The sequence below is a fragment of the Leptopilina heterotoma genome, unplaced genomic scaffold (assembly GCF_015476425.1).
Source record: "Leptopilina heterotoma isolate Lh14 unplaced genomic scaffold, ASM1547642v1 Lhet_183, whole genome shotgun sequence".
Lineage (NCBI taxonomy): Eukaryota > Metazoa > Arthropoda > Insecta > Hymenoptera > Figitidae > Leptopilina > Leptopilina heterotoma.
This window is the reverse complement of record NW_025110901.1, coordinates 405641-425750: the sequence shown is the minus strand read 5'-3', so window position 1 is coordinate 425750 and position 20110 is coordinate 405641. Positions and strand designations below refer to the sequence as shown.

At 23.5% G+C, this 20110-nt stretch overlaps 1 protein-coding gene across 1 annotated transcript in view; it reads left to right on the top strand.

Annotated features, from left to right (window-relative positions):
* LOC122500348 overlaps positions 1-20110 on the top strand; it is an 84448-nt gene that overhangs the window by 36953 nt on the left and 27385 nt on the right. The gene's annotated exons all lie outside the window — the stretch shown is intronic.

Sequence of the window (20110 nt, the reverse complement as noted above, 5' to 3'; positions counted from 1 at the left end):
TCTTCTCTCACTCTCTCTCATCGTAACAATATCTAGCTCCAATTTACTCGCAAAAGCTATTTCGCATTTCCATAGTATGGAGAAAAAGATTTGTCTCATATCATCCAAACATAGAGGGTCGTTTTAAATTCCAAATTGCTTCGTTTTCAACCAATTTCACAACTCTTTTTGAATTCTTTAGGGGTTTTTTTCTTCTTCTTCTTCTACTTATTTTTTTTTGTAAAAGGAAGCATTTATTTGAAATCTTTGCTCATGTTTTGAGTTTAGTAAGAAAGGATCGAGGGTTGGATTAGTTTTTGCTCTAAGATGGGAATTTAAGGAGGAAAAAAGTTTAAGAAACTTTTACTACTCCTGGAATTAGAAGTTTTTAGATAAGGGTGTAATTTCTACTGTTTGGGGTAAAAATCTAATACTTAGTATTTTGCAAATTTGGGTTTGAGTAACAAACCTGAAGCAGGGACTCTTTTCAACCCAAATGAACACAAATATCAAGTGTGTGTTTGTGTTGTGTTCAGAACACAACACAATTTTAATATTCGAATTGTGTTGTGTTCTGAATACAACACGAACTCAACACAAACGTTTGGTAACTGTCCCTGCTCTAAAGTTGTCATATGTGTTTTTTTGTTTACTTTGAATAGATTGTATATTTTATTATTATGTTATAATTATTTTTATTTTATAAACAAAATTGTAATGACAAATAGTAATCATCACTTCTTTTCATTAAGAGACTAAAATTTTGTTAAATATTATGTTTTGGAAAACTTGAAATTATGCAGATTTTTATTCTTTACTTCTAAACAAAATTAAAAAATTGTTAAACAACTGTGATTGAGAAATAGAAAATTTATTTATTTTGCATTATTTTTCTTTATGAATCACAATTTTTTTTAAGAAAATTATTATTTTGTTTTCGAAAAAAAAGAAATTTGCACAATTTCTATTTTTAATCTTATTTTGGGAAGAGGATTTTCCACAGGAATTAAGAAGACATTGAAAAATTTCAAATTCAAACTTTTTTTTAAATTAAACAACTTTAAAAAGTATTTTTAGAGAACATGAAGATATCGATTGCTCCGAGTCGAAGACTCGGAGTGATCGATTTCTTCATGTTTTCTAATAATTAAAGATGACCGAGAGATAAAATCGTTATTTTATATTAATAAGAATATTGTTACTGTCACTTCAACAAAATTATTTTCATCATTTTAATTCAATTATTATTTTCTAGAATTTTGAATTATTTTTTATGGGAATAATAATTGAATTTCTTAAAAAAATTATTATTTATGAAAATAATTGAATTCCTTTGGAATTTTTATTATTTATGAAAATAATTAAATGTTTGCATACAATTTTTTTAAATAATTGAATTCTTTTTGCGAAATTTTATTAAAATAGTAGATATTAAAAATCATTGAAATAAGAAAAATGCATTTTATTTTTGAAAATAATTGAAATTAGGACAGGAAGTTTTTTGACATTTATGAAAATAATTGAACTTTGGAGAAGAATTTTGTTATTTATAAGGATAATTGGGATTTTTACAAGAATTTTTTCAAATTTTGAAGATAGTTGAATTTTATAAGAAGAATTTTATTTTTTATTAAAAATAATTGAATTTCTGCAATTTTATTTGTAATTTCTTCAAAATTGAATTTTTTTAGTGTTTTCAACAAAAATTTAAATTAGAAAATTTTTAAATTCTATTATTTTTTAAATTGCTAATTAAAATTCAATTATTTTCAAAAGTAATAAAATTCTACGCAGAAATTCAATTATGTTTAAAATTTTTTAAAAATTCTCGTCAAAATTTCAATTATTTTTAGAAATAATTAAATCCTTCTCCGAAATTCAATTATTTTCAAGAATTTTCCTCAATTCAATGATTTTTAATAGGAATCTACTTTTTTAATAAAATTTTTCAATAGAATTCAATTATTTAAAAAAAATTTAATAAAATTCTACACCAACTTTGAATTATTTTTAAAAAATAATAAAAATGTCACACGACTTTAATTATTTACAATAGTTATTTTCGTAACAAGGGCGCAAAATAGGTGATTGCGACGATGGCGAAATGAAGGGACCGAGGGGACACAATTTCGCGCCCGAGGCGAAGCCGAGGGAGCGAAAGTGTCCCCGAGGTCCCGAAATTTCGCCAAAGTCGTAATCACCTTTGCGCCCATGATGCGAACATAATTTTTTGTCCTAACTGCATGGAAAGTATGGCATTGAGGGCACGCACGATTAAACACTCATATTAGTTAAAAATTAAGCTCTATATAAACATTATATCGAATGAAGTCTTATAATGATAGAAGTTTTAAAATAGAAATAAAAAAATAATGTATTCTGGAAACATAGTATTTATTTAGAACGTAGTAATTAATAATTAAACAAAACTGAAACAAGAACTTTTAAAATTGACAATTTTGATAAACGAAATGGGAACAAAACCAAATGTCTCATAAGTTTTTTTAGAGAAAATAAAAAAAACTTGCAAATTTTTAAAGGTAAAATAAAACAAGTTCAAAATATTTGCAGTTCTATAGTCAACTTAAAAAGAAAGTCGAAAATGTCGCATTTTAATGAAGAAAATCGAATAATTAACAAGCGGGCGCAAAATACTTTTCCGCCCGCTCGGTGGTAGGGGAAGCGGGCGGAAAATACTTTACCGCCCGCTGACGTCATACAAGCGGGCGCAAAATACTTTTCCGCCCGCTTCCCCCACTCCCGGGCGTAATGTGTTACTTTGCGCCCGCCTTAAGTGCCCGAAATGACATACTTTCCGTGCAGGTAGGACAAAAAATTTTTTTTAATAAATTTCTTCGCAATCATTCAATTATTTTAAAAAATTTTAATAAAATTCTTTTCTAAAATTCAATTGTTTACAAAAATTTTAATAAAATTTTTGGCAAAATTTCAATTATTTTCATAAATAATAAAATTTTTACGGGGATTTAATTATTTTCGTAAAGAATATAATTCTTTTTAGAAATTCAATTATTTTTATAAGTAGTAAATCTTGTTACACAAGAATTCAATTATTTTCATAAATTTCCATAAAATTCTTCGCAGAAACTCAAATATGTTTAAAAAGTTTTTAAATTCTCCTCAAAATTTCAATTATTTTTATAAATATTAATTAAATTGTTCTCCACAATTCAATTATTTTCGAAAATTTTAATAAAATTCTACGCAAACATTTAATTATTTTCATAAATAATATAACATTCTTTGGAAGGATTCAATTACTTTTATAAATAGTAAAATTTTTTGCAAAAATTCAATTAGTACGTCTATCAATACATTTTAATAAAATTGAATTAATCAAATTTTCAATTATAATTATAAACAGACAAGATTATTTTAAAAAATTGAAAAAATTCTTTGTTAATTCAATTATTTTTCAAATTTTTAATTAAAATTATTTTAAAAAATATTAATTTTCAAAAAATTTTAAAGAAACCCGTGAAAAGAATTTAATTAGTCATAAAAACTCTAACAAAAATTTTGGAAACAATTTGTAGATTTATTTATGTTCGAAATCAGTTCAAATATTTACTAATTTGAATTAGTGACTGACTTTTTGCTTTTGAATTAGTAAAATTTACTAATAAATTAGTAGAAATTACTATTAATTAGTAAAATTTACTGATAAATTAGTTAAAATTACTATTAATTGGTAAAATTTACTAATTCTAAAGCAAAAAGTCAGTTTCTAATTCAAATTAGTAAACATTTTAACTAATTCAAATTAGAGAGTACTTTAGTTGCTAGTTGCTACTTACAGTGTAGACTCTCATTTGGAGTTGAAAATTGAAATTCAAGTCCCTTGTTTATAGTGTACTCGTGGTATTTGTGTGAACCTAACTTTGTTAACAGAATATACACTCAATAATTTTTCATGACACAACGATATTGCCAATTTTCCTGTCGGATTTTATCAAAGGAGATAAGAGACAGTGAGAGAGTGATAAACTACATGAGAATGAAAGAGCGAGTTCGCTTGCGTCAATAATAACGTTAACATTTCTCTTCTCGCCTTGGAATCATTATATTCGTGAATTGAATGGTCTGCTATTAAAATACTGCATAGTCACGTGCTTCTCGATGGTACTCCTCATTTGTACACAGATCGTTAAACTTAATGGTCGTCGCTGCGAATATTGCTTTCTCTCTCTCACTCTCTCATTCCCTCTCCCACATCTCTCTTCTATTTCTCTTTCCCTCCGTCTTTCTCCTTTCCACTCTAATCGGTCAGTTGTCGTTTTCAGTAACAATTGTCGGAATTAATAGGGTAAAAGGGGCAGATGCTAAAAAATTCGATATTTTTATTAGTTCGCCTTTTGATGGGACGTTTCGTCGTTCATTCTTTATGAATATGTGTCAAAAGCATCGTTTTTCTTGTGTTCCAAAAATGGCAAAATAAAGAAATTTTTTTTCTGAATTTTTAAAGTTGACAATTTTTCATATTTGAATAAATTGAATAGAAATTAAATTATTAAATATTGGGAAATGTTTAATAACATCGAAATGAATAAAAGAAAAAAATGCGTGGTGATTATTTTCCCTCAAAAAAAAAGAGAAAAAGTTTGAAAATAATTAATTTTGTGTACGTAAGTTTCTAGACAAAAGAAAAGTCATTAAGTCAGCTTTTAGTATTTCAGACAATCAAGTGGCAATTCATTAGTTCGTTAGGGGGGGAAAAACCTTCGTCTCAATCAATTAGAAGTGGATCAAACTAGTAGGACACATAGAATCAATTCAAACAAAATTGATATTTTTCTACTAAAATATTTTTCTTCCAAATTGCTCCTAAAATAAAATTTTTCTACATAAACATTCATTTAAGGAAAGAAATAATTTTTTAGCACAAATAAACTTTTTTTCAAAACCAAAATTGAAGAGTCTGTAATTCTAATAACAATTCTAATAATAATTCTAATAAAAATAATAATAATAATAATAAAAACAATAAAAATAATAATACTAATAATATAAAAAAATAAAATAATAATAATTTAGATTTTTCTATAGAAAGGAAATAAAGAGAATAAAATTCTTAACGACAATAAAAAGCCAATAATATTTCAACTAACAATTTCCACTTAAATATAAAACAATAATTAATTATTATTTGTTATTAATTAAACATTAAATTAATTTGAAGTTGAACTGGGAGAAGGAAAAAAAATCTTTAATTGTTCTCAATTAAATTAGAGGATAGATTTAAAAAAAATTGCTCTCAATAATTATTCTTTCCTAGAACAATAAATTATTCACCAACAATTATTAAATATTCTCACTATACATCAATGAAACTTGGGAAATGTAATTAAGTTTATAGAAATTAAAAATCCAGTAATTGATCGCATGTGATATTTTTTCATAAAGAAAAAAGAAATTTAATTTTTCTCTTTTATCGGACAATGTAATAATAATTCTTCATTTAATCAAATTCTTTTATCTTTTTATTTTATTTTAATTCTTTTATTATATTTCTCTCCCTCTCAACTGGAAAATATACATTTAGACAGTAAATTGTGTGTTAATCAAAATTTTTTATTTCCCTGATCTTTCAATGATTTTTTAATTCAATTATTTAGAACTTGAATAATAATTTTGTTAAATAATTTAAGTAATTCTTATCTGTTTTTCCATTAAAAGAATTTTAATTTAAAACCTTGTAAAAAAAATTTAGTAATTTATAAAAATTACAACATAAACCTTCTAAAATTCAATTATTTTCTAGAATTTTTAATTAAACTTCATCTGTTTTTTTTAAATAATTTTCCGAAAGTTCTTCGTGAATTTAATTATTCAAATACAAAAATTCAATTTTTTATAATAATTACAACTGTAACGGTCCTTTTTAAATATTAAGGTATAATATTTTCAAAAAATTATAATAAAGAAATTCTTGAAATTCATTTTTTAAAAATATTTTTAAATAATTTTTGAACGATAATAGATTTTCAATTTTGAAAAATTTCCAAACAATTAAAATTTGGTAAAATCTTTTAGAAATAATTGAATTTTTAAAAACTATAAATAAAAATGATCAAATTTTTGAAGAATTTTAATTATAAACAGGACCATGATTTCTCAAAAATTTTAATAAGTCCATAAAATAAATTTTGAATCTTAAAAAATTATTAAAAAACAATTCTAATAATTAGTTTTTAAAAATATTTTATAATTTTTCGAAAATAATTGTATTTCTTAAAAGAATTTTTGTATAATTTAAAAAAACTAATGAATTTTTTAATGAATTTTAATTAAAGATTTTGAACATTATTGTTTTCTCTAAAATGTTAAAAATAATTTTCAAATATTATTATTTTTGGAAATATGTAATTATTAAAAATATTAAAAATATTGAATTTTAAAATATTCGAAGCATATTTTCATTTTTAAATTAACCTTTAAAGATTTTTCATTATAATTTTTGATAATTCAATTATTTTCAAAATTTATTGCAATTAAAATTCTTCAAAAGTTAATTTTCAAAAATTGTAAAAAATTACTTGCAAGAAATTAATTATTTTGAATTAAACTTTTTACAAAATTTTAACTATTCACTCTATAAATTTGAATTAGTAAAAGTGTTTACTAATTTGAATTAGTGACTGACTTTTTGCTTCTGAATTAGTAAATTTTACTGATAGATAGTAATTTCTACTAATTTTTTAGTCAAATTTACTAATTCAAAAGAAAAAAGTAAATCGCTAATTGAAATTAGTAAACATTTTTACTAATTCAAATTTAGAGAGCAAAAACAATTTTTGAAAGATTTGTTTTTTTTTTTGCATTATAAAAATCAAAATAAGTTGCACTTATTTACTAAAAATTGTGGTGTTTTGTTGCAATGTTTGGAAGAAAAGTTCAAAAAGTCTCAATTTTCTTAATTTCCCAGACAACAATTTTTTTTCATGACATTTACCTGAATTAACTGACAAAAATTTTATTTTAATGAGTCATGGAAATTTTATCGTTTATCACCTGGAAATCATGAAATTTTATATGGAGAAATTTGTAGAAACCTTGTATTTGAAACATTTCAATGAATTTTGATGGCAGGTGGTCACTTTTTCTAAAAAATATTTTCTAATCCTTTTTGTCTAAAAAAAGCGATTTCTAATGAAATCTGTTTTCTAAAAAACGGTTTTTCTAACAAATTTTGATTTCTAAAAAAAGTTTTTTTAAAAAATTATGATTTTTAATATTCATTTTCCTAAAATTTGTAAAATTCCATAATTTTGATAAAAGTTAGAAAATTGTTAAAAAATTAAGTTTAAGAAATAGAAACTATTTTGCATATTTTCTGTTTCTCATTTATAATATTGTTCACAAACTCATTCTTTTATTTTGTGAAAAAAACATTACATATTCCCGTTTCTTAATAGTTTTGTAGAAAATTTTTTTTTAAAATAAAGGAAAAAAAATTTATAAATAAATTCTATTTGTCAATTACTTGAAAATGAAAATTTTTGAATTTTTAGAAAATAGAGGAAAAAATTTTACTCAAAAATATGTTGTTACATTTATTTACGAATTTCTTAAATTGCAAAATTATTAAAAAAACATCAGTACATTTTTTTTAAATAAATATTTAAATATTATTTTTTCATAGGAATTAAAATTCTTCAAAAGATTCAAATTCAAACCTTTTTGAAATTAAACAATTTATAAAAGTATTGTTATAAAACATGACGATATCGATTGGTTCGAGTCGAAGACTCGATTTCTTCATGTTTTATAATAATATAAATTTTATAATACTTAAAAATTTATAAAAATAAATAAATAATTGAATAATTGCAAAGAAATTTATTAAACAAATTGTAAATAATATTGAATTCTTTTCGGAAAATTTTAGGTATTAAAATAGTAGATTTTGAAAAAGTAGAAAATTTTTTTATAAAATTACTATTTCTTATCACAATTTGTTAACAAAATTCTGTTCATTTTTGAAAAATAAATAATTTGCATCATTTTTATACTAAAATTTCCAAAATTAATTTATTTATAAGACATTGAAAAAATTTTAAATATATTTAGGAAAAAAATCTCTTTAATTTCTATTTGTTAGTTACGATTTTTAAATAGATTATTATAAAATTTTGTTAAAAAATTTGCATAATTGCTATTTTTTATTATAATTTCTTAACGAAATTTCAAGTATTATTAAAAAAAAATTTTTTTAAATACTTTTATTAGAAAAAGAAATTTTTAGAAAATGACCTTTATTAGGAAATAGAAAATTAGAAAATCTTCATTAGAAAAAAGTTTCTTAGAAATTCACCTTTATTAGAAAAAAAATGTTTAGAAAATAAAAAATTAAAAAATACATTTTAGAAAAACTGCACCCCAACTATTTTGATTTAAAGTCCCCTCCCCGCTCTGGCAGGGGGAAGGGAAAAAAAGATGATTTATTTATTATTTACGGAAATCGAAGGAAGATTGAAGGTAAAATGTAAAATAAATTGAATTTATCCCACATTTAGAGGAGAGAAGCTGGGATATAGTACAGAGATATTGTAATGCATAATAAATCGGTGACAAAGAGGATTATGCAACTGCTATTCGATAGCATAGTTGGCTGTGGGAGAGTGTAAGAGAGAGAGAGAGATATACATCGGCTTGTCGAATTTAGGATCATAAAATATATAGAATGTACAAAACGACTAGGTCACGGGTTGGGATGTTTGCCTTATGAGTATTCTAGATATGCATGCGCTGCCTCTATAGAGTCACGTAGATGACCCGCAAGCTGAGAGTGGAGATGCGCGGCAAGGCACCTATCAGGCAGTTACCAGACAACCAAACAACCACCCGCGTGTAACTGCCGCATATTCTCTTCAAGTCCACTTCTCTCCACCCTCCTCTCCACTTTCTTCCCACCAGCTCCCTCACATGTACCAACATCTATACAAAACGTGATGCTTCTCTTGCTTCCAGTGGCTCTCAACTCTCCCATCGTTCCCCTCTACATAATGTGTCACAAGCCAACAATTATTCTTCGCTCCCTCTTCTCTTCTCCCTCTCACTTCCAAAAGAAAAAAAATCTGAAAAAGAAGAAAAACCAACAATCAAAGTTGGAAAAAATTTTGTTTATTACTCGCACGAATAATGTGAGGAATTTGAGGAAATATTTTGTCCGACTGGAACTTACTGTTACTATTGCGGTAGTAAAATTTCTATTCGATTAAGCCTTAAACGAAGAAAAGACTAAACTGGGTATTTTAGTACTATTAGTATTTTTAGTATTTTTGTAATCAGTACTATTAGTATTTTTTTAGTCTTTTCGTATTTTAGTACTAGTAGTATATTCGAATTTTAGTACTATTAGTATTTTAGTACTTTCGTATTTTAGTACTATTAGTATATTCGTATTTTAGTACTATTAGAATTTTCGTATTTTAGTACTATTAGTATTTTTTGGTATTTTATTACTATTAGTACTATAAATATTTTTACTACTTTAGTACTATTAGTACTATTAATATTTTTATTATTTTAGTACTATTAGTATTTTAATACTATTAGTACTATTAATATTTTTATTAGTTTAGTACTATTAGTATTTTCGTATTTTAGTACTATTAGTACTATTAATATTTTTATTTTTTTATTTTATTTACTATTAGTACTATTAGTATTTTTAGTATTTTTAGATTCTATTAACGATATGACTTTTGTCACTTCGTTCTTTTTCTTGGCTGAAAGGCAAAATATTGCCTTCTCTGATCAACAAAAAGGAATTGTCTGACTAAACTCTTGTTTTTCTACTGAAATAAATATTTTTTTATTTTGATAACTTTAATTCCTGTATAGAAAAAAATATGTCTGAAAAAACTAGATTTATTCTACTTGAAAAAAGTATTCATTTAATAACGAAACAGCACAATTTTTAAAGTAAATCGTGTCTGACTAAAATCCATTTTTTCTACTTAAAAACTTTCTATAACTATTTTTTCTTACTCTGAGGCAAAGTTTAGTCAAAACCCAAGTTTCTGTACTTGTAAATAATCGTCCTCCTATCAAAATTGTTTTGCCTACAAAAAAAAATTTTGTCTGACTAAATTACTTTTTCGACTTATAAATAAATATTTTTTGCTTCAACAATTTAATTTGTTAATTTTTTACCATTGTTAAATTAACAAGTTTGTTAAATTAAAAACTGCGATTTTCCTACTTGAAGAGAACGTTTGCTTTTGTAAACGATTTTTCTCCTGCGTTAAAAAAGGTAATTTGTCTGACTAAACTGCATTTTTTCTACTTAAAAATGAATTATCTTGTTAAAACAAGATAATTAGAATTAATAATTAAAAACAACAATCTCGTTGTTTTTCTTTTACTTAAAAACTAAAATAAAATTTGGTCTCACAATTTCTAACCTTTGGTTGATTTTGTTAATTTTTACTAACTTCCACAAATAAATGTTACTATTCCCTAAATTTAAATTAGCACAAATGTTTACTAATTTGAATCACTAACTGACTTTTTGCTTTTAAATTAGTAACTTTTACTACTAAGTAGTAAATTTTACTAACTTTATTTATAAAATATAAATGAAATTAATAAAATTTACTAATTCCAAAGCAAAAAATTCAGTATAATTAATGCAAATCAGTAAACATATTTACTAATTCTAATTTTACTTTATATAAATTATTTTTATTCTGGAATACATTTTTTACTATACATGTAAGGTAAATTTTACTATTTGATAACTACTGACAATATTTATTATAGGGAATACTCTCTATTTTTAAATTAGTAAAAATGTTCAGTAATTTGAATTAGGAACTGACTTTTTTGCTTTTGAACTAGTACATTTTATTATATTAAATAGTATTTTTGCCTAAAGAATACTATTTTTACTAATAAATAGTATTTTTGACTAAAAAATACTATTTTTACTAATAAATAGTATTTTTGCCTAATGAACACTATTTTTACTAATAAATAGTATTTTTAATAATTAATAGTATTTTTTATTAATAGAGAGCATTTTAAACTAATTTTTAAGTAAATTTAGGTACTAATTTAAAAACAAAAAGTTTTGATTTTTGCTAATTTATTAGTAAAAATTTACTAATTCAAATTAGTAATTGATCTTTTGCTTTTAAATTAGTGAATTTTATTAATGAATATAGAATTTTTATTAACTGATAGTATTTTTTACTAATGAAAAGAATTTTTTATTAATTTATTAGTAAAATTTATTAATTTAATATCAAAAAATAGCTTATTTTTATTTTGGAATTTATTTTTTACTGTTCCAACGAATTAAATTTTATTATTAACTATTAAGTAACTACTGACAATATTTATTGTAGGAAATACACTCTCAATTGAAATTAGTAAAAACGTTTACTAATTTGAATTAGTATTTTTGCTTTTGAGTTAGAAAAATTTACTTGTTCAAAAGCAAAAAGTTTGTCTTTAAATTTCAATTAGTAAAAATGTTTACTAATTTGAATTAGTAAGCAGAATTAGTAACATTTTTACTTTAAAAACTAGTTTTTATGTAGGATCATTAAATTTGGTGAAGTTACCAACGTTTGTGATTAACAATTTCAGAAGAAAAATATTTCTCTACAAGTCTAATTTTTATAAATAATAAAGTTTCTTGATCCACTGTTTCTAAAAGAAATATTTTTAAATAACAGAGTTTATTATTTTCCTTGTTAAAAATATAAATTTTATTTATTGATCATAAACGTTGTAAACTTGACTAACGTGATTCATTCTATAGAATCATTTTAGTGAAATTCTATAAAATTTTTTTTTTCTTTTGACAGAGTATGTAATTTTATTTGCATTTACAAAATGTTTGTCCAACAAAATGTCGAATAAAGACATTGAATGATATACATATACATATACATTGACCAAAAAGAAAAAAGAAACTGGGGAATGAAAATACATGTCAAGCGAGAACTAGAATATTGATAAAATTGATATGAATTTTGATATTTCTATTGGAGGTGAATTTTTTCCTTTCTTTTTAGTTGTATATAGTTTTGATTGAACATTCGAGATGCAAAAAACAAGTGTACACGAATATGTGTGTGTGTGTGTATAAACGGGCGGAGAGAAAAATGACGGAAAGAAAAAGGTTGCGCTCTTGGTCCGCGGGAAAACGAGTGTCTATACACGCAGCTGAGTTTAATAATTGAAATGTCGCATCGTATGCGATTTCTATTCTTTTGATGTCAGTGCGACGAAATATATTTCCCTTGACGCCGCGCGCCACATGCCAGCCTATTGCACGACCAATGTTATGGTTTGTGGCTGCCGGCACTGCTTGATCCCCCGGAAACAAATTAGTTATTGCTTTTCCGCGCGTTGCTCATCTCTCTCTCTCTCTCTCTGTCTGTATTGCGACTTTTCAATGCGCACACAGGAAAATGGATGTATACAGACACGGTATATTAAATTTCTTTGAACTGCGATGGGATGAGATTTTAAAAGGGGGTGGAAAAGAGAGAGAGAGAGAGGGAGGGAGCAAAGGGCGGACAGGCAAAACGGACAAAGAGTCGAAATGTTCTGCTTACAAGTTGCCTGGGGGCTTGCTGCCATTGTCAGTAGACGAGATTGCCATCGCCGATTGAGTCGCTCCGGCATGGCACGCTGACTGGACGTTGTTATTCGGATTGTCGACTCTCGACGCTCGGAAACTTTGCAATTATTAAGCGTTTCCCTTTCGCAGTCTGCGTTCTCCTCCTCATTCTATCAATTCACTTGGACGAATATTGTCGCACGAGGAATTAAGTGATGTGGATTTTTTTTTTTTTTTTTTTTTTTTTTTGTAAGACGACACTTGGAGAAATTTTAATGATATTGGGTCAAATTATTTAACTAAGTAAATTTTACTATTTGTAGATTATTTTTACTTTTCGATTACTTTTTTCGATTACTTTTTTTTTAATTTCTTCTTCGAAGTAAATTTTACTAATTTTACTATAGTACTGACAATATTTATTATACGAAATACTGAAATACTTGCTTTCTGAATTTTAAATTGGAAAAAATGTTTACTAATTTGAATTAGTGACAGAATTTTTATTATTAAATTAGTAAATTTTACTAATAAATCAGTAAAAATGAAAAATTTTTTTCTTTAAAATTAGAAAATTTTACTAATAAATTAATAAACAATAGTATTTATTAAAAAAAAAAAATACTATTCATTAGTAAAAACTAGTATTTATTAGTACAAATACTATTCTTTAGTCAAAAATATTATTAGTTATTAAAAAATATTATTTATTAGTAAAAATATTATTCTTAAGTCTAAAATACTATTTATTAATAAAATTTACTAATAAATTAGTAGAAATTAAAACTTTTTGCTTTTGAATTAGTAAATTTTACTAATAAATTAATAAAAAATTCTTTTCATTAGTAAAAAATACTATCAGTTAGTAAAAATTCTATATTCATTAATAAAATTCACTAATTTAAAAGCAAAAGATCAATTACTAATTTGAATTAGTAAATTTTTACTAATAAATTAGCAAAAATCAAAACTTTTTGTTTTTAAATTAGTACCTAAATTTACTCAAAAATTAGTAAAAAATGCTCTCTAAATTAATAAAAAATACTAATTATTAGTAAAAATAGTATTCTTTAGTCAAAAATACTATTTATTAGTAAAAATAGTATTCTTTAGTCAAAAATACTATTTATTACTAAAAATAGTATTCTTTAGTCAAAAATACTATTTATTAGTAAAAATAGTATTCTTTAGTCAAAAATACTATTTATTAGTAAAAATAGTATTCTTTAGTCAAAAATACTATTTATTAGTAAAAATAGTATTCTTTAGGCAAAAATACTATTTATTAGTAAAAATAGTATTCTTTAGTCAAAAATACTATTTATTAGTAAAAATAGTATTCTTTAGTCAAAAATACTATTTATTAGTAAAAATAGTATTCTTTAGGCAAAAATACTATTTAATATAATAAAATGTACTAGTTCAAAAGCAAAAGAGTCAGTTCCTAATTCAAATTACTGAACATTTTTACTAATTTAAAAATAGAGAGTATTCCCTATAATAAATATTGTCAGTAGTTATCAAATAGTAAAATTTACCTTACATGTATAGTAAAAAATGTATTCCAGAATAAAAATAATTTATAAAAAGTAAAATTAGAATTAGTAAATATGTTTACTGATTTGCATTAATTATACTGAATTTTTTGCTTTGGAATTAGTAAATTTTATTAATTTCATTTATATTTTATAAATAAAATTAGTAAAATTTACTACTTAGTAGTAAAAGTTACTAATTTAAAAGCAAAAAGTCAGTTAGTGATTCAAATTAGTAAACATTTGTGCTAATTTAAATTTAGGGAATAGTAACATTTATTTGTGGAAGTTAGTAAAAATTAACAAAATCAACCAAAGGTTAGAAATTGTGAGACCAAATTTTATTTTAGTTTTTAAGTAAAAGAAAAACAACGAGATTGTTGTTTTTAATTATTAATTCTAATTATCTTGTTTTAACAAGATAATTCATTTTTAAGTAGAAAAAATGCAGTTTAGTCAGACAAATTACCTTTTTTAACGCAGGAGAAAAATCGTTTACAAAAGCAAACGTTCTCTTCAAGTAGGAAAATCGCAGTTTTTAATTTAACAAACTTGTTAATTTAACAATGGTAAAAAATTAACAAATGAAATTGTTGAAGCAAAAAATATTTATTTATAAGTCGAAAAAGTAATTTAGTCAGACAAAATTTTTTTTTTGTAGGCAAAACAATTTTGATAGGAGGACGATTATTTACAAGTACAGAAACTTGGGTTTTGACTAAACTTTGCCTCAGAGTAAGAAAAAATAGTTATAGAAAGTTTTTAAGTAGAAAAAATGGATTTTAGTCAGACACGATTTACTTTAAAAATTGTGCTGTTTCGTTATTAAATGAATACTTTTTTCAAGTAGAATAAATCTAGTTTTTTCAGACATATTTTTTTCTATACAGGAATTAAAGTTATCAAAATAAAAAAATATTTATTTCAGTAGAAAACCAACAGTTTAGTCAGACAATTCCTTTTTGTTGATCAAAGAAGGCCATATTTTACCTTTCAGTCAAGAAATAAAAACGAAGTGACAAAACTCATATCGTTAATAGAATCTAAAAATACTAAAAATACTAATAGTACTAATAGTACCTACTAAAATACGAAAATACTGAAATTCAAAAGTACTAAAAAACTGAAAATACTAAAAATTATGAAAAATGAAATAAAAACAAACAATTATTCAATTAAAAAATACTAAAAATATTAAAATTTTAAAATACTAAAAAACTGGAAATACGAAAATACTAATAATACTAAAATAAAACTACTAAAAATTATGAGAATACTAAAAATACTTAAAATACGAAAATACTAAAATTCAAAAGTACTAAAAAACGGAAAATACATAAAACGATGAAAATACTAATACTAAAATACGAAAATTCGAAATTACTAAAAAAACTGAAAGTATGAAAAAACTAATAATACTAAAATACCAAAACAGTAATATTCGAAAATACTAAAAAACTGAAAGTACTGAAAATACTAAAAACTCGAAAATACTAATAATACTAATCTACTAGAATTACTGAAAATATCAAATAAAGTTTTTAAAAAAATTCTAAAATAAAATGAACAATAAAAATTACAATAGACACAAATAAAATGAACGAAATCAAGAGTCAGAAAAAAAAACAAAATAAATTTTTTAAAAGTTTTTTTCAAACTAATACTGACTTTTACGAGATACGTATTATAAAAAAGTAGTGGGAAGCGTATGTATACACAGCCGAGGTATATAAATGTTATTTTTGTCATCTTAAGAAGTTATAAAATGGGATAAATGAATTGAAAGTGGTCGATTAGACACGTGGCACAGTCAATGCTCCATTACACGGAAAACTGATCACAGAAAGTGACTGAAGTGGTTTCCATTGGCGCGGATGCATGCTTCCACATGAGGTAAAGGAGATACTTTCGTTCAAACAACCCTACATCGTTCGACAAGCGCCATTAGCTTGCTTCTGAAATCGCCCTCGATATATAGCGCAGGCTTTAGCTTTTTAAAAATTGACTCTCAACTCGGCGCACACAATTTACTTATATACAAAAGCCGCTGCATTCTTTTCACACATATACAATCACACTCATAATACATTTACTCAAAAAAAAAAAAAATCGTTTCACCCGGGAAAAAAACGATCAATCTAAAATTATTTTTTTTTATTAACTCGAATATCCCAATTATCTTTATAAATAACGAAATTCTTCTGCAAAGTTCAATTATTTTTATAAATATAAAAAAAAATTCTGGTCCTAATTTTAATTATTTTCCAAAATAAAATGTATTTTACTAATTTCGCAATGATTTTTAATATCTACTATTTTAATAAAATTTCCTAAAACGAATTGAATTATTTAAAAAAAAATTTGAATAAAATTTTATGCAAACATTTCATGCAAACATTTCATTATTTTTATAAATAATAAAAATTTTACAGAAATTCCATTATTTGCATAAGTAATAAAATTGTTTTAAGGAATTCAATTATTATTTTCATAAAAGATAATTTTAATTCTAGAAAATAATAATTGAATTGAAATGATAAAAATAATAGTTACAGTAACAATATTCTTATAATATAAATTAATGATTTTATCTCTCATTTTTAAATCTCAATTTTTCGTTCAAAAATACTGTCAAAAATATAGGATAGGTAATAATATTTATTAGTAAAAATAATAATATAAAAATAATAATAATAGAGTCAATTATTATTATTATATTGTTATTAATAAGAAAGTTATGAAATTTTCTCTGTAATACAAAAAATATATTTTTAGAAAATATGATTGAGAATTTCTATATAGAACAGTGTTGAATAACTGGAGCGTCGAAGAAATCAGACGGGTGCTGATATTTTACAGACGATAAGCACAATATGATTGGCTATCGAGTATAAAAGGCATTCGATAATAACTCGTGCCATATATACTTGATGACGGAGGGTGAATTCTTTCCTCTATATATTATAATAAAAGTGATTAATTTCATTATATTACGTGAATAATTATTTTTCTTTTTTCTTCCACATTCATAAACATATATTTTATGATCGCATACACATTATACTGACACCTTTCTTTGCCACAGTAAAAAAAAAATTATTTTTCATTAAACAAACATTATATATTTATATCAAAAAATTACTTTTCTATTTCTATATATTATTATATACTCTCGTATATTATACAATATTATTTCAACGTAAAATAATCTCATAACATTTTTTTTTCCTTTTTTTTGCGTTATATAAAGAAACGTCAAAAGTGTGCATAAATATTTCACGAAAAATTTTTCAAAGAGGTGAACATTTTTTCTGTTATTTTTATACTGGTGGATATTTATTTTTTGTTCTCAATTTGAATGTGTGAAGTAAAGATTTTTTTTATTTGAATTATTAGTTGACTTTTTTCAAATAATGTGTTGACTATTACTATATATATATAAGAATATAAATTGATTTTAATATCATTTTATATGCAACTTGAGTGACATTAATGACAGGGTATTGGAGTAATTTATAATGTAATTAAAGATCAAGCGCGACGTACTTAATAATTATTTTAAGTTTCTAAAGGTGTTACATTACTGTTGTGATAATTATTATGCTTTATTGATTTTGAAAATCAGAGAATCTACTTTGATGTAATTTTGATCAATCATTCAGAGGAAGTGGCTCTATCGTAATAATAATAATATTAACTAAAATATGATCACAATAATAAAATAATAATAATAATAATAAATAAATAATAAAATAATAATGCACTGAAGGAAAAAATATATTTGATTGAAATAAATATTTAATTTGATAATAGACAAGTAAACGGTTATTTGCATTGAATAATTTTTCTTTTTAGTGAAATATAAAAAAAGCAATTGTAATGAATAAATAAATTAAAGAAATATTATTCTGGGGAAATGTTCGTGTAATTTATTTATTTTATTTATTTGAACATATGCGGAGAATCTTTAATGGAGAATTACTATTTTCGGAATGCGCTTAAAATTTTCGATGATACCTTTCATCATTAAAAAACAGAATCGACATTTTATTGCGGAATTTTTTGTTTTGTACAAAAATGGCAGTTGTTGAAGTTAACGAAAATTATTCAATCTCTGTAGATACTTTGAATGACAGTGTTTCATTTAGTTTATAACTGAATGGTTTTACCTCTCGAACATATGAAAATAAAATACCTATATATTGATTATCAAATGTTTTTACAAATTACAGAATATATATAGATCTGCCAAAACTTCATTTTAAAACATCAAATTTATTCATAAAAGCAATTTTTTTAAAACTACCATAAATTTTTTGGTTTATTTTATATGAAAAGAAAAATTGTGTCGACGAAATTTTGAGGAAATTTTGAAAAATTGTAGTTTTGGAGGATAAAGAAATTTTTACTCTGATGAAGATTTATTTGAACTTTTTTTAACTTTTTTTTTTTTTTTTGAAGTAGCATAAAAAATAGAGACTTTTTTATATAGAAATTTCTCTATTAGTAGTAAAAGGCAATTTTAGTCAGACGAACAAGAGTGTGGATTCTGAAAAAACAATTTTTACTCTAGTTTAAATCAAATTTGGTCTCACGGTACCTACTTTTCGTTTTTTACATGAAAGTGAATTTCTTGAGTAATATATTTTTCAAAACAAATTTTATCTGACAGAATATATTTTGCAATTTGTAAATTTTCTTTCAAATTATTCAAAAAATTGATACTAGTAGTTAAAGAAAGTGATGGTCAGACAAAGCGTTTTGTTCGAATTTTAATTGACATTTCAGTAGAAAAAGACCCATTTTGTCAAAACAGAGTATTTTAATAAGTACAATTTTTTTTTCCCAGATCTTTCAAGATAATATTTTCTCTAAGTGGAAAAAATTATAAAAAAACATTTTCTAATTATCTACGAAAAAAAATTGAAAGAAAATCTTTAATATACTCGATTTTCTTTTAATTTAAATTAATTTATTTTTTCTCTATTATTACTTTATAGAAATAATAATTTGATTAAAAAGTAGGCAATTCCAATTTCCATTTCTGCTTAAAAGAATGGATAAATTAACTTATTTTACTTTTGTACTTTTACTTCTGCTGTTTTACTTTAACTACCTAAAAATATTGTATTTACATTTAAATAATATGAAAAAAAAGTAAAATTAAAGCTCGTAGAAATTTTTCCCTTTTAAAAAATAAGTTATGTCTGACAAAACCGTCTCGTTTTACTTGAAAAAAGTAAATTTTGACCTAATAGCAATATTTTTCCTTTCAAACACAAATTTTGTCTGATAAATTTTTATTTTTTCGCACTCAAACAGTAATATTTGGTTTAAACAACGTTACTTTCTAAAATGAACAATTTTGTCTGACAAAACAAAGCTTTTTCTACTTAAAAGAAAATTTTGATAAAAAAAATACGTTTTCTTTTAGAAAACAAATTCAATCTGTCAAAACAATACTTTTTTTACTTAGACAAATATTATTTTGTTTAAATACTTTTAATAAATAAATAAAACAATTAAACAATTACGCCTGACGAAACGAATATTTTCTATACTTAAAAAATTTTCTATACTTTTTTTTTTCAAGTAAAAAAACTTTTTCTTTTAAAAAAACAAATTTTGTCTTAATAACAACTTTTTCGTTTAAAAAACAAATTTTGTCTGATTAACTTTGGTTTTTCACAAATAAACAAATACTGTTTTGTTTAAACAATATTTCTGACTAAAATAAACAATTTTGTCTGACAACACAAAGTTTTTTCTACTTAAAAGTAAATTTTGATAAATAATAACAAAGTCTGACGAAACGAATTTTTTACTACTTAAATACTAACATTCATAAAAGCTCTCACACTGTACCTATAAATATTATTTTTTTTCTCAAAAAAAAAAAAAAATTCTCGTTCAGAAAAATAATTGGCAGACTAATAATTAATTATTATTGATCGTGTATTATAAATGATTCACTAATAATAAATGATAAATAGCA